Source organism: Lissotriton helveticus, assembly GCF_964261635.1.
Source record: "Lissotriton helveticus chromosome 1_1 unlocalized genomic scaffold, aLisHel1.1 SUPER_1_unloc_52, whole genome shotgun sequence".
NCBI lineage: Eukaryota > Metazoa > Chordata > Amphibia > Caudata > Salamandridae > Lissotriton > Lissotriton helveticus.
In genome coordinates this window covers 1,016,125-1,032,230 of record NW_027611695.1, presented here as the reverse complement: position 1 = coordinate 1,032,230, position 16,106 = coordinate 1,016,125, and the positions used below count along the sequence as shown (strand labels likewise).

The 16,106-nt window shown below is 48.5% G+C and overlaps 1 protein-coding gene and 1 long non-coding RNA gene across 2 annotated transcripts in view; both read right to left on the bottom strand.

The window, feature by feature from the left end:
• Positions 1-16,106, bottom strand: part of LOC144806189 (uncharacterized) — a 412,937-nt gene that overhangs the window by 166,583 nt on the left and 230,248 nt on the right. The gene's annotated exons all lie outside the window — the stretch shown is intronic.
• The window catches only part of LOC144806198 (uncharacterized), a 90,081-nt gene that overhangs the window by 4,206 nt on the left and 69,769 nt on the right, over positions 1-16,106 (bottom strand). Inside the window, exons 3-4 of the long non-coding RNA XR_013605722.1 lie at positions 5,012-5,062; positions 3,770-3,888 (exon numbers count right to left, since the gene is read on the bottom strand). This is a non-coding gene — a long non-coding RNA (uncharacterized LOC144806198). The remainder of the gene's footprint in view (positions 1-3,769; positions 3,889-5,011; positions 5,063-16,106) is intronic.

Here is a 16,106-nt window from a genome sequence, read left to right as displayed (position 1 = left end):
CTCAGATTATGTTCGTGGAATATAAATGGGGTTCAAGCAAAGATTCAGAATAACCAACTAGCTACTTTGTGCTGTTTTCAAATCATTTGTTTACAAGAGACTTGGGCTTTAGTTCCTTTTAGATTGGAAGGGTATAGTGTTATTACTCATTAGCTAAGAGAACAAGTAACTATGGCAGACCTTGTGGGGGTTTGGCTATTTTTATATCAACTGAGCTAAAAATGGAAAGTGAAATGGACGTCCCAAATCAAAAGGGTTATCTAATTGTCAAAATATGATACAAAGAACAAAATATAATTAAATCTCTTGTAGTAATCAACGTATATAATTACGAAGAACAATGGCGACCAATTTGATAATTATGATATTGCAGCAACTGGACAATGACATTCAACCTGAGATTATTATTACCGGTGATTATAACATGAATATGCTCTGGTCTTACGATAGAGATGTTGAAATACAATGGCAAAATTACTTATGGTCAATTTCATAAGTAATTTTGCCATATCCAATGTTGATTTTCATCAACAATGGATATGAGGGATCATCTATCAAAAAGATAGAGGAAAAAACAATGGAAAGCAAGAAATAAAGCTTCTAAAAGTATAAAAAATACAAATCCATCAGATATAGTGAGATTGAATACTGGGAACAATCATGACCAAATATCATATTGTGAAGGTGAGGGTAAACAAATATCTCCAACAAAACCCTTTTACCCTCTATTTAATAAGGATCTATCGGAGGTACAAGCAGTTATGAAAAATAATTGCCTAAACAATCAAGCTGCTAGTATAAAAATGATAGAGAATGGGAAAATTCAGTCCTTAGAAATGCTGCAAGTGGAGGAATGTAATAAACAGGTGGAGAATAAGCCATCACAATTGGAAACAAATAGAGCAAAGAGGGAGAGTATCAGAGGGTATGAAACGAATAGAGATTTGTTAAAAACCTGGAAGGATATTAAATTACCACAAGATCTGGAAACCGAAACGAAGCAGTTACATAAACATCGACAATCATTGTCTCAAACTGTTAGTAATCATAATGGAAGGTTAATTGAGCATGCTCAAGGTGAAAATAGCCTGCAACAAATTAAATTAAATAACCCCGATCAAAAAGAAGGAGTGGTGCAGGTAATTTTTGCGATGGAATATAAATCTAGGGGTAATAATGAAACAACTTGCAAACATCCGGACCCAACACAAGATGGCAGGAGTATGCAAAGCATGTGCATCTACAGCATACATGCCTGAGGATTAATGGCCCCAAATCCCTGCCGTGGTATCTTGTCATGTTGTGGCTGAGTGTGCCATGTGATGTGCAGGCTATAGTGCTTGGTGTGATTTGGTCATTTTTGACAAGGTGGAGTGCTGAATGGTTTGGCAAATTTTGATTTTCTTTGTTTTTGGGATCGTGTGATATAGTGCAGCACCTACTGTATAATGTAAATACATTACACTGCTAATATACCATAAGGATGTGGGGTGAGTGCTATTAGGGCCGAAGCCTTGCTGATTATATGCAGAATAACAGGTCTGGGAGGTCACTACTGACTAGAGCAGGTTAGCAGCTGCACAGGTCTTGGGCATTGATCCTATTGAGGATAATATGTGACGGGCCACTGGTGACTGGAGCTGGCTAGCAACAACGCTAGCCTCTGGTATTCATGACAAGCAGGGTAACAATACATGTCAATATTGACTGGAACTGGTTGGCAGTAGAGTTAACCTCTGGTTTTGAATATTTGCAGGACTTAAGGTACAGGGGTCACTACTGACTGGAGTTATTTAGCAGGATAATAGGTCTCAGGGAGCCAATACTGACTGAAGCTGGTTAGTATGATCACTAGTCCCAAGGTGCTACTAATGACTCAAGTTGGCTAGAATGATAACCGGTCCCAGGGGCCAGTACTAACAGGAGCTAGCTAGTAGGCTTACATACAGGTCCAAGGGGCCACTACTGACTGGAGCCGGCTAAAAGAATAACAGGCCCAAGGGTGGTGGGGGTGCGAGTGGCACCAGTGAAGGAAGTTGGCTAGAAGCAATGACGAAGTTTGGTATTGATTAAATGCAGGATTCCAGGTCACAGGAGGCACCGCTGAATACAGCTGGCTAGCAGCAGTGGTGGCCTCTAGGAAGAAGGAATTGAGAAAGCATAACTGAATATACTGGTTTCTTTAATACAGATAATTGTTTACACATCATACACATCACTGCCACAACGTGCATTGATATATTACATTACCAAATTACAATATTCTTATATTAATTTGATGTGTCTGTTAGCCTTAATATACCTGCAAAGTTACATGATTCTATTAGGGCCCAGAACCATTTTATTTACTGAAGTCCATCGGCACACTTTCCTGCATCTTGTAGTAAATTGAATACTGACAAACAGAAGTGTTATTTCCAGAAACAGTGAATTCTGCAGCTTGTCCGTGTATCTTTTATCTGCACCTCACAGACTCCTCACATTCCTCTCGAGAGAAGATCCTGCCTCCTACTCATTAGTGTCGTTTCAGTAACTGTTTCTATCACGTGTTCATGTTTCATTGACTTGTATTAGGAGAAAAGTGTATAAAAATACATTGTGTAGCATTAGCATTATATACTCCAACTTGCTTTAGGGTGGATGCTCTCGTCCATTGCAAAGACAATTGTCACTTGTTAGTTTGCTTGGCCTTTTGCTATTTTTGCATTAAATGTATAATAGATTTGTTGGCCTCAAGGTGTGTTGTGTTTTATTTTACATAGCACAAGAGATGCTGAGGAAAATGACAGTCCAGTATACACATTCTTCATTTAAATCAACTCACAGTATACTGTTCTGGAGGTTCAGTCCCACAGACATTATCTCTAACTCAACACCCTAGGAAGCATGTGCTTTTCAAACCAGTTGCCGTCTGATGCGGCGTCTTCGCTAATGGATAAGTCAATATGTCCTGAATTTTAAGAGGGTTACCGTATCTAGTGCACTCTGTTAGGCAGCGCTCACCTGTGGTAGTAAGATGGTAATAGGCACAATATCACCTAAGCACGGTGCAGGGCTTTGAGTTACAGAGCTCCTCACGCTGTGGAGAAGATTAGGTCACATTTACCCATTTGCCCATATTTGGTCCTGATGAAATGCCAACAGATTGCTCCATGACTACACAAGGCATGAAAAGCGTTGACCTGAAGTATAGACTCCAGCTTACCAGCAGGTCCATAGGTGATCGACACTTTCACACAGCGATAGGGGCCATTAGTTCCTCAATTTCTCTGCCACTGTTTTTAATCTCAACATGGACCAGGATGATCACATTAACTATATTGTGGCAACTGGTTGATAGTTGATCGTATATTCAGACTTTCACTAATCTCACATCTTATGACACAACATCCTCCGTCCTACTATGCTCATCCGGCGTACTTAATAAAATATCTGCGACAAAGTGTCCTCTTGTGGAGCCCGTCAGGCATAGTAGCGCCAGCCTGGTGAGGAGTATAGCCCAATGATGAAGCATGTCACCTTCAGGTGAGTGAACGCAACTGGTCTTAAAAGCACATGCTTCCTAGGGTGACTGCGTTCAGTTACAGATAATGTCGCTGGGACTGAACCTCCGGAACAGTATACTGTGATTTGACTGTTTTATTTTAACAAATGTACATAGCAGATATTGCCCCCTCCTTGTTTCACATAAAAGATTGGATACCTGCCTCGGAGCGCACTTCTTACAGACGAGTATGGGGTTATCATGTTGCTTCTACAAGCTCTTTACCTGTGCAAGTTATCGGGAACGATGCAGGGGCAGACCCAAACTAGCCACATGTGGAGATCAATGACAAATACTGAAGAATTAACAGAGCTTCCAAGCTGGTGACCATTACTTAATTGACCCTGAAAATAAAAGACACGTTTTTAGTATTCTGGTGACTCACTTTTAAATACTTAAAACACTGAACTGGGTGTGCTGAATCGGATGTTGTCCCAGGTCATGTGTGACACCTTCCACCACTATTGCTTATGGGACTTGTAGTTTTGTTTTTCTCATTGAAAGGATGGGCTCTAAAGTCCCAGTGTTCTAAGCGATGTTGGTTAAAATCAGAGGCCTGACGGAGGATGAAGCATGACATGGCTCTGCTTAGCAGTGAGATGACTGACAGTTCCCCAGCCCTTCCATTCTTTGACAGACAGAGGCTCGTTGGCCATTCATATTTTTTTCAGACAACAAAGAAACTTATACTGCAGCTTCTGTCAACTGAAGAGATAAAACGCTTGGGCGTGTTTCATTAACTACTGACAAACATGAACAATCAAGAACATGGGTTTCTGGAAAACTATCAAGCACCCAATCAGAATAAGCCGCCCTTCACACCCAGGAATTCTTGAGGCTTTGGAGAGGGTGAATTGCATGTGGTATAAGAGGAACACTACATCGACTCAAAGCTCACTTGTCAGGGATGTACTGAACTGCCATCCTCATGGCACACTTAGCGAGCTCTTCACCTCCTCCTCCTCAAACTGTTGACCAGCTATCAGGGCAAATGACCCTGCAGCAAAGCATCGCTGGCTTGGTTCCACACTGGACCAGGCAAGGTGGTCAACTCCATACTCCTGAGACAGCAAGCACTCTGGTCGAGCCAGTCCTAACCCCACATGAATGTTCCCTATCACAACTATTTTAATGGTCCTAAGTTATGTTTCTGCCAAATGATTGGGTCAAAAATTGAAAGGTTTTACTATGAAGCGCTGAAAGAGAAATCATGAAGTACACAGGAGCTTTATTTGTCTACAGCAGCAAATCATGTATGTATGTAGTTTCCAGGATAAGCAAATGATGGTAATGAAATGTAAACCGCAGCATTAAGGTCACACACCACAACATCTTTCCCTTTAAACCGAAGATAACAGCCTACAATAAAAAACTAACCAAAAAGCAACAAAACTAGAAAATGCATTTCCAAATGCTGCAAAAGAGAAACAGTTAATACAAATGAACAATAGTAAAATTTGTTGGTACCTTAGTAATGTGCTTACTTCTGGGCTTCACTCCATCTGCAGCAATAACACTCTGAAAGGAGAAAATACTGCTTTGAGTCTCAGAGTCTTCAGTGTTTCTGGTCTCAGTCACGAAGACTGCGGTGTCGGAAGATAACTTTCTCTTATTTGGCTTTATTGTTCCACCAGTCACGCCATCGCTTTTAGCAGCCACGCTACTGTCAGCAGCATCATAACTTCAGGCAGATCAGCAAAGCGGATCTCACCACTCACATTGGGTGAACAGACTCGTCTCTGCTACATACATCCACTCTGTTCTCAAATTTGCTTGGGGCTGTCAAAATGCAAAGAGCTGCAATATATTCGCCACACTTTCCTGACTACCTTATTTTAAAAGGGTGTGACATTCAAGCGTGATCCTTGGTTCATCTGCAAGCTGAATATTTTTAGAGGTTCTATTGCCACACAATACTCGTCCCATATTCCAGTTTGTCCACATGGTGTTTCAACCCTGGTAGGTTATTAACTGCCTGTTTTGCAGCTAATTTCAGATAGTTTCTGTAAGAAACTGAATTATTATTTGCGGTAGATGAGGAACAATCACAACCGTTGTCAGAGTGAACTTTCAAAGCCATTCAATTAACCTAAGATCAACCCCCTGGTACCTAAGCACCGAACAGGCAGGCTTAACTTAAGGTAATATGTAAAATATTTATGAAGAAACCAAAAAAGTAAAAGTCAAAATGCAAAACAATAAAAAACCCAAACCGAAATAGAAAAATGAAAGTTAATGTATTGAACAAAATGACACTAAAATGACAAAATCCAATAGGGGAATGAGATATGAACTGTAACGCTGTAAGAATTACAAGGTGTCAATGGGTGAGGGGCCCGGGCATGGATTAGTCTCTCTGGAGCTGACTGACAAGTCAGAGGAAACCGGAGGCCATGACCTGCAAGCACATAGTGCAGGAATTAGACACAGTGGTCCAAGGAGGCATCCAGTGCTCCAGGCTCCGATAGGGCTGCTGGCCTACAGGGGGATTCACGGCAGTTTCGGGCGCAAAGTGCTTAGAGTATTGAGAACAAGCAGCAGATGCCCAGCAGGGCCATAGCAGACGGTCGAAGGCAGCAAGGCCCGGACGAGACTGAAAGGGAGTGATACCTCTGGCCCTCACCATCAAGCAACAGCGTAGTGGAGCTCAGCGGGAGGACAACCTGATGACAGCCACCCACTGGGGTTGGGACCCCCACGACAAGGCATGCCGGTCTGGTGGTGTGGTAAGAGATATAGCAGCCATGTCCTCAGAGAGAAGCAAGAAGGATCAGAATCTAAAAAAGATACTGACCAAGCTCCCGATGACCGGCAGTGGAGAAGGGAGGCTCTCCCCAATGACACAAATCAGCCAAGATGTGGACACCTCTGAAGCCCCAGTTACCCATGCCTTTTTAGAGTCGCTATTCGGTGCATTACGAGGCAACTTGCAGACGCTTGCAGACGCTGAAAAGGGAAATAGCGGGGAGATGAAGGAGATAACCAATGGAGGCCACACGTTCCCAAACGGCATAAACGTCCCGCCTTATGATAAGGCGGGACGTCGGTGCCATTGGGGACCGCATTGCCTCCATCGAGGATCAGGAGCAAGCCCGGGAAGAGGAGGTGGAGCATCTACAGCAAGAGATACTCCGGCTCAAGGCTCAACATAGCGATCTCCAGGCACACACAGAAGCCCTGGAGAATCAGTCTTGGCGAAACAACATCAGGGTTAAGGGAGTTCCCCCTAAAGAAGAAGGGCCAGACATCACACAATACCTGCAGGGTCTCTTCAGGAGCATACTGGGCGCCCCCACCGGATATTTTGGCTTACATTCCAGACTTTCAACTAAAAGAGTGTATACTACCTGTTGCCAGGGACAAGCAACGACTAAGAAATCAGGCCCACTTCATAGCTTTGTACCAGGACCTGGCTCTAATACCCCTTCAAATGTGTTGGGTGTTCCGAGTGGCAACGACGCGTCTTCGAAATCAAGGAAGACCGTATACTTTGGGTCACCATTTCCGGCTGATTTTTATATGGAAGGGCAAACTCCTCCAGCTCAGATCCATGCAGGACACTTGCCAGGTGCTGGGCATTGAGAATCCAATCCAGGAGGAGAAAGAGGGCCCACAGACTAAAACTCCTCGAGAAAGATGACATAAGCTCTACGGGAGGCGAAGCACAGAGCGAGCGACGAGACCGGACCCCAAGACCATGGGACAAGAAAGACTGGCAGTGCTGGAGACATTGTCGAAGGAGACATCCCCCCATGATGACACTGTGAACGACTGAGGGACAGATAAGTAACATTTGCAAAGATGGGTGGGCGGCAAAGAAGTCTGCGGGGAGCGTAGAGACACGGGTAGTGTAGAGACATGGGGAACTGGCCACACATGTTCCCAACTATTCCGACTTCCAAGGACGTGCACACACGAATGGCGGGCCCTGGACAATTTGAGGTTAATGAGTTTCTAAGTTGGGGTTAGGGAGGGGAGGGTGGAGAACGGCTATGCAGGTTGAAAGCGTTGAAGAGAGGATCAAGCGGCAATGGAGGCCGGGCAGACGTTGGGAGCTCAGGGGGAAGAGGGATCAAAGGGACCCAAATACTGGCCAAAGCTGGTGCACTCACTATGACACGCTATTTCCCAGCCCACACTGAAAATTCTCACTCTCAATGTGAGAGGTCTCAACAATCCCAATAAAAGGAGGTCCATCCTTTCCTACCTGGATAACATTGAGGCAGATGTGTGCCTCCTCCAGGAGACACAGATCCTCTCCATAGATTGGAATAGAATGAGGTCACGACTCTTTCCCCAGCAGTTCTTTTCATCTACCCTGGATAAGAAGGCCGATGGCTATTTTAGTAACCAAACGTTTTAAGGGGACAGTGGGGGAAAAGGTGGCTGAAATCAAAGAGGTTGATGGGAGCAGGGCCATCGATAGTATAGGTGTTGGTATGAGTATTTTAGATGCCAAAATTGTGTGGCAAACCGCCAGAGTTACTGCTCCCGCAATCACCCTTCACCCGATATACAATCAATCCAGGGGCTGCGTCAATTGCCTATAGATAGAAACAGCTCCTCCACCCCCCCACCCACCTATACCAATAACCATTTCAAATACCAACCCCACCAGGGATGGTGCTAATAGGTTAAACAGGCACACGGGCTCGAATCAGAACAGGTTGTCTAGTACCTCTTGCATTAATGTTCCTGCCGCCCCAAGTATGAATGGCTAATCAGGATGTCCTGAGTCTGCCGCCCACTGCTTGCCCTTTTGTGTTGGTACTGGCAGGGGTACCTACTTTAAAGAGCGATCAGCATGAGTCATGGGACCAGCTACGCAATAAATGTGCTGACTGGCTATCAAGGCATAGAAGCTTCCATGTATCCGAAATAAAGGATATTATTATGGCACACAGGGTTGGGTGAGTCAGTGCATCTACAAAAAATATCGAAGGGGACAGTATTCTAATTAACTTTCGCAGACCTTCTTTGGTGAGACACCTACTAAGGGGTTGCGAATTCATAACACATAATAGCACTAACATATGCGCACTACCCCTTGGTTATTTCTACAAACCAAGTCATGCTCCTTTCACCAACAATCCCTCTTGAATTACTACCCCCAATAGGTTCCAGACCTTGTCTGGATTTGAGACCCAAGACTGACTATCAACTTTTGGGGAAAATACTGATCCTGCTATTAGGTTACCTCATGCCCTGCCAGTAACTGAGTGTACTATTCCCACAACCCACGTATCCCTCCTATGGAAACGAAGGCCTCAGCAAGTTCAGACCTCCGTATCTTAAGCTGTAATGTTGCAAGGTTGTACTCTAAACTTCACCAGCCAGATTGGGTACAACTTATTAAAGATATCCTTTTATTTCAGGAAACATGGGCCACACAAGAATTGCATATTGAGGGGTTTGAATGCCATAATATCCTAGCAACAACGCCCAAGCTTGAGGCTTTATCAATCTGGGTCAATATTAAGTCAGGGGGATGCATAAAAACTGTACATACAGATAACAATAATTTTCTAGGCATATTATTTAATAGGGGAATTTCCTTTTGGATAATTTATTTTTATAACAATGATTTTCATTTTGTTCCAAATATGCATTTTATAAATGTGATTAATTTTATTGCATCTATTGGAAAATCCAAAGACTCTTTCAAGTCAGTAGGAATCTGTCTGGGGGTGATTTTAATGCTAAGCTATCTTACTCATGGTCAAGCGAATATTCACACAGCAGCAGACAAACATGCAATAGGGGTAGAGAGCTAATGGACCATTTGAACACCCTTAACTTAATTAATGTTATAGAAATTGATGCAACTACAAAAGATAATGCCTCCCTTGAACCGACATTCAGAGGGAGGGGCTGTTCATCTACAATTGATAATGATTTTTATCTCCCCGGCTTTTGAAGCAAGCTTGCTTAAAGCCGAAATTATGGCCACAATCTTTGGGGACCATAACCCAATACAAGTAACGTTACGGATGTCTCCAGTTCCAACGCCTCAGACAGAATATGATGCTGGAGATCTATCACCATCCACAGATAACCGCAGGCTGGTATGGCGAGGCATTAATAACGCAGACCTATTCAGTTCTATGGTTAGGGGAAACATGAATCTTATTAACATCTGCTTAGAGGCCCTGTTCCACACCCAGTGGCTATCAGCGCCTTTACCGAACTCAGTGGAGCCATTAAATCCTTGCTGTCTAAACCCATTTGTACAGTACTGCGCGAACCTAGATGGTTCAATCAGGAGTGCTCAATTGCCAACAGGAAGCTCCGCAAGGCCCTATCTCAAAACTCTAGGTGTAATGATTTGGTCAAGTCCTTAAGGTTGACATATAAGCAGGCTATTGCTACTAGGAAGGAACAGTTATTAGGTGAGCACTGGGATGCACTCATTAATGCTGCCAGCTTAAATAATTCCCAAAGTTGGTAAGGACGTGAAACAGGCTGTTAATGGAGGACTGTGGGGACGACACATATATCAGGATGTCGTCGGCATACAGAGAGATCTTGTCCACAGTCTCGTCGCTCCAGCGTAGGCCTCTGATGGAGACATCTGCGCGGACCCAGTGAGCCAAAGGCTCCAGGGTGAGGGCGAACAACAGGGGGGAGAGGGGGCACACCTACCCGGTGCCTCGGTGAAGAGGAAACTTCCGGGATACAAAATTATTAACCCGGACCTGATCCAAGAGGTCCGTATACAAAAGACGCACCCATCCGATGAAGTGTGGTCCAAAGCCGAAGCAGTGGAGGACCTCGAACAGGTATGGCCATTCGATCGAGTCGAACGCCATCGCTGCGTCGAGGGATAATATAGCAGCATCTTGAGACAAAGTGGGTTGACGGCTCAACATGTTTTGCACTCTGCGGAGATTCAGCGCTGTGTTGCGGCCCGGGAGAAAACCAGATTGATCGTCGTGTATCAGGGAAGGGAGCACCAGGAGAAGACGAGTAGCTGGTAGTTTTGCCAGGACCTTGGCCCCAGCACTGATTAAGGAGATCGGCCGATAGGAGCTACAGACAGTGGGAGGCCTGGCAGGTTTTAGAATGACCGCGATCGAGGCCAGTCTTTGGTCGAGAGGGAGAACACCAAGTTCTAGGCTCTACGTAAACATATTCAAGAGATGGGGAATTATGTCAGGGATCATCCCTTTCAGAAATTCCACAGGGACTCCGTCGGGGCCCATAGCCTTGCCGGAGTTCACAGCGAAGAGCGCCGTAGTGAGCTCATCTGCGGAGATGTCGGCATCTAAGGCAAGCCAATCTGATTCCGAGATGGTCGGGAGACGCATCTCCTCCAACAATTGTCTGGATTCAGCGGACGAATAGCCGTTGCCAGCTGTATAGACCTGTCCGAGGTGGTCGGCAAATGCCTCCACAATATCTTGGGGATTCACCACCACAGATCCATCTGGTCTAGTTATGGAAGACACCCATCTAGATCCCTGGTCTCGACGCTCCAACCATGCAAGCATCTTGCCAGCACAATCCCCAAACTCAAAGACCCGATGACGCGTGTGGAGCAGCCGCGCATGTGCCTTCTCCTGGGCCAGCGCCCTATAGATCAGTTGTTGGGCACGGAGACGAGCGGCAGAGGAATCCGAGGGCGCCGCATTATGGGACGCCTCAAGATTGACGAGGTCTGTTTCTGCCTGCGTGATTTGCTCGGCATGTTTACGCAGATAACTCGTCTTAAGGGCTAGTGCTTCACCCTTTACAACTGCCACGTATGCCTCCCAAAGCGTAACCGCCGAGTCGACTGAGCCAACGTTTTCATCAAAATATAGTTCAGTACGCTCCCGCAACGCCTCTCTAATGTCTGGAATCTGCAAGAGCCAGGGATTGATAACAATAGGTCCCCGCACCATCTGGCGATTATAGGTGAGGTCCACCACAAGTGGAGAGTGATCGGAAATACCACGAGGGAGACCTCTCTGGCGGACGAAGTAACCGATGTCTGCGATGGGGCAAAATAGATAGTCGATTCTGGACATACTATTGTGTGCATTAGAGTAGTGCGTGAAATATGGTGTGTCCGGATAGTGAAGGCGCCAAAAGTCTGCTAGCCCCAAGGCATGGGAGAAGTCAGCCAAATCCGAGCTCTGACGGTGCGATCCTCTCCTGGGCCTACGGTCCAGGTCATCACACATTGTGTTGTTAAAATCCCCTCCAATTATGAGTGTACACGGGGATAGGCGTAACAATTGAGTGCCCAGTTCCTTAAGGGATTCTCGTATTAAAGTTGGCGGGAGGTACGCAGAAATGATGTTCAAGGGATGCCACTCCCAGGTAGCCTCTACTAAGGCAAAGCGGCCCAGGGGGTCAGCCCCGCACCGTGAGTGAGTGAGTGCAAGAGTTTTCCTAACTAAAATCGCGGTACCTCGAGACCCAGAGGTGAACTCCGCGTGGACCAGAAGCTTATAGCCCCCCCTCTGTAACGCCTTACAGGTGTTGCCGACCAAATGTGTTTCTTGCAGCAAAACAATGTCGGGGGAGTGGCGCCTAAGGAACTGAAGGACCACACTTCGTTTTATTTTATGACCTAAGCCATTAACGTTCCATGTGAGGATAGTAAGGGAACTAGAAAGTAAATGAGCCATGACTGTAAGAGTGGGAGGTCAAGGTGATGGATCGTCCGGAAAGAAACCACCTGTAGCGGCCATGCCCGGGACCCCTCTGAACATGGGATCAATTAGAGCATGTGTTCCCCTGGAACTGAGTAACAGACCGGGCATCAAGCCATGCAACATGGACTCTTGGACAACCAAAAAAGGAAGACTAAAGACAACTCTGCTGAAGACACAGGGATAGACGAATGAGACTAGATGAGCAAAGGAAACTCTGCTAAGGACAAAAGCGAACAACATACTAGCAACAAAACATTGCCAAACTCCCCCACCCCACACCCCTTCCCCCCACCCTGCTTCCCTGCCCGCGGATTCAGAACTATCCACACCCCAACTAGGCAGAGTGCCTGTCGCCCTCCCACTCGTAATTGGGGTACTGGGTGAGCCGCCAGTGCCACTTGCCCGGCGCAATGAAACATTATAGATATAGTACACTTGTAAGATCGTAACAGAAAACATATGCAACATTCACATAATAGAAAAGTTACTTGTCAGTCAGCTGGTGCGGCCCGATCTCGGCCGAAGGAAACAGGACCCAGAAACAGAAGTCAATACGACAGGAGGAAGTCAGTTGCCTCGGGCAGCCGCTGCAATCGCCAAGGAGCCGTGTATCAGAGACCACAGCTTATATTGAGACGGTCCGCCTCAGCAGGGGGATGTCACTCCACTCCATCCAGAGTACCTGTGAAGAGTTCCTGACTCTCTGGCATATGGTCTTCTCGTGCGGATTCATCTAGCGTAGAGCGGTTCTGCGGAGAGCCTCCGACCCTAAGCCAGCCCTCCAGCCAGTCCCACACCTCCTCCGGCGAGAGAAAGAACCATGTTTTCCCATCCATCTCGACGCGTAGTTTAGCGGGGAAGAGCATGGAGTATTTGATGCCCTTGTCTCGCAACGCCCTTTTGACCTCCAGGAAGCTACGACGCCTTGCCTGCACTTTTACCGTTCAATCCGGGAACATGGAGATGCGAGTGTTTTCTAAAAGAAGAGGTGGGCCGGATCTTGCAGCCTGAAGAATAGCGTCTCGGTCTCTAAAGTTGAAGACCCTCAAGATGATAGGGCGGGGGAGGGCCCCCAGCTCGGGTTTACCGCTCGGGATCCTGTGCCCCCTCTCAATGGAGAAGTAACTCGAGAGCTGCTTCGGTTTAAGGTGCTTCGTAACCAGGGATTCCACAAATAGGTCGGCTGAGGGCTCCTCCAGTCTCTCCGGAACACCTAGGATACGGATGTTGTTCCGTCTCGCCCTCCCTTCATAGTCGTCCAGCTGTTCGCTCATCTGCTTTTGTTGTTTCTGAAGCTGCGTGACTTGCTGCTGAAGCGTTGATATATCATCAATCAGGGCCGCCGTCTGGACCTCCACGTCTTTAACTTTAGTGTCCATTTTACGCAAGTCAGCACGCAGGAGAGTCACCTCAATAACTAACTAAACACTGAGGGTGTCAATTCGGGTCTCAAGAGAGGAGCGGACCCCAGCGATGGCCTCCATTACATCCTCCAGGGTGAGCGTCTTTGCCCCCTGCGAGGGGGACGCAGGCTTCGGATCTCCCGGGGGGGTGGGGCAGTCTCCCTGTTCTCCCCCCTGGTGCCCCAAGAGTTCTTGGTAATCTGTCTCTGATTTGGGGGTCTTGACCCCTTGCTGGACGCCATCCTACTAACTTGGCGGAAACCCAAAGCAGTCGGGGCGAGGCGGAACCAAGGTAGAGGATGGAGACCAGCACTCACCCACGGCGTCGGATCCAATCAGAAGCCCTCTCCACAGCACCGCTGTCGCCACTCGCCACGGCACCAGCAAGGCACACCACGCGGGTGTTCACAGGCACAGGCCGCCTCTGCGTCTAAGGGTTCCCAACGCAGAGTGCGAGGCAACTCAGGAAGATCCACGGGGCACACGGGGCGGCCCCAAAAGAGTTCAAGCCCACCTGCGTGGAAGAGCAACAGGTCTCCGTGGAGCCGCAGTGTAACAGTGGGGTCAGGATGGGAGGGCCGCCACCCAGGCGCAGAATGGAGGCGTCAACTGCCAGGGCACTGAGGGACGCAACGCCAGGAGGGCCACCCCCGCAGCCGAGCAGGGTCAAAGAACAGAAAAATTGCGGCGTGTACAGTAGGTAAGTATCCAATTCTCCCCACGCCGGATCAAATGCAGTCCTGGTCTCCAGTGGACATCACAACTCCGGAGACATCTCCTCAGAAGAGGCCCAACGCAGGGTCGGTGAGGACAAGAATGCACCAGGGCCCCGGGGCACTCCCCTCGCAACTCCAATTCAAGTCCAACCCACAGACTGCAAGCGGGGGAGGCCTCAGGACTCCACGGGGCAAAAGGAGGGCTCACCTGAGCTCCAAAGACGATGGGCCCCAAAGCTGCGGCGTCACTTGGGTGGCGCCCCGACACTCATGCAATCTCCACGGCACCTCCCCCAATTAGGCCCAGTACAGCTGAAAAGGCACTCACTAGGGGTCGATCTCGTCCGGACCGGGCGGAGAGGAGGTCTGGAGAGCTAGGTGCGAACCGGAGCTTCACTTATGGCGGGCCTCAAAGCCGGGGCGTCGCGTAATTGTCGCCCTGGCACGAAAGCGATATCCACTGCACTTCCTCCTCAGGTCAGGGATATCTTTTACAGTCTCTCAGGGGGCCCGCCTCAGCACGGCAGGGCAGAGAGCCGGCCCGGTGGGCGGGGGGGAGGCGAGACAGGTTCAGGCTCCAGTCCAGGTCTCTCCACAACCAGCCGAGATCGCTCAGGAGGCCGGTCAGGACTCCGACGTAGCCGCCATCTTGTGGACCCCGGGGGACCTCTCGAAATCGGGCTCCACCTGCCTCCGAGGAGCCTCGACAGGGCCAACACCTCGCACAATCAAGCACAGTCTGGTTCCGGACGGGGTACTCCCCTATGGCAGAGGGGTCCCCAGTCTGCAAACGGATCTATGAGGCGGATCGACGGGCAAGGGTCAGGAGTCGCGCTAGCAAGTGACCATTCCCGCCGGCTGTCGGCCCCTTCTTTCATTCTTGATCCACACAGCCAACGTGCTTCACACCTGTAGGAAAGGAGGGGCCCTGCGGGGACCTCTCTCTTCCTAGAACGCTACAGAGCGTTAGAGTCGGGCCTCCCCTCGGGCGGGGAGGTTTGCGCACTTGTGGTCAGGCACACGGAAACACCAACACACTACAAATTGACACTACACCAGGAGGTTGAAATCAAACTTCTTTATATAAGGTCCTTGCTTTGTGGTCCGGACAGGTACACAATGGGGTCAAGACTCAGTCTCTTTTCGGTGGCTTGGGGGAGGTAAGGTAGGTCTGGATCCTCCTGGGTACTCACAGTCTTGCTGAATGCAGTTCCGGCTCTCAATCTCCTGAGCCTCAGGTTGGGGACTTGGGGGTGACCACTGCAGGTCGGGTTCAGGCACTGTTCACACCCCGGGGTCGGGGGGGGGCTCGCGGGTCACGAGCCGGAGTAGAAATGCTGCTGGGCTGTAGTCCCGTTCTGATGTCACTCCCAGACCGGGAAGGAGGCCGGGTGTCTGTTCTCTCTGGCTCACAGCTGGGGCCCGACCTCGGGGCGCCCCACGTGCAGAGCGTACCCTGCAACTGCCGGAGTACAGAGCCCCTCAGGTCTTGCAGGGCGTCCTTCAAGGCGTGCTCGGGCGCGGGCTGGCCAGACTGCTGCGGGCCCCACGCGCAAAGCGTACCCTACGGCTGCCGGAGTGCGAAGCGTACTCCCACGGCAACCGGAGTACAGGGTGAGGCGCGGGCAATACGTGGGCAATGCAGCCTTGCTGGTGAGGCGTACCTTGGATGCCAGGAGGATGGCTGAACCGTCCGTTGCGGGTCTCACGCGCCAGGCGTACCCTACGGCTACCGGAGTACGGAGCGTACTCCCACGGCAACCGGAGTACAGGGTGAGTCACCAGCAGCACAGCTCTTCTG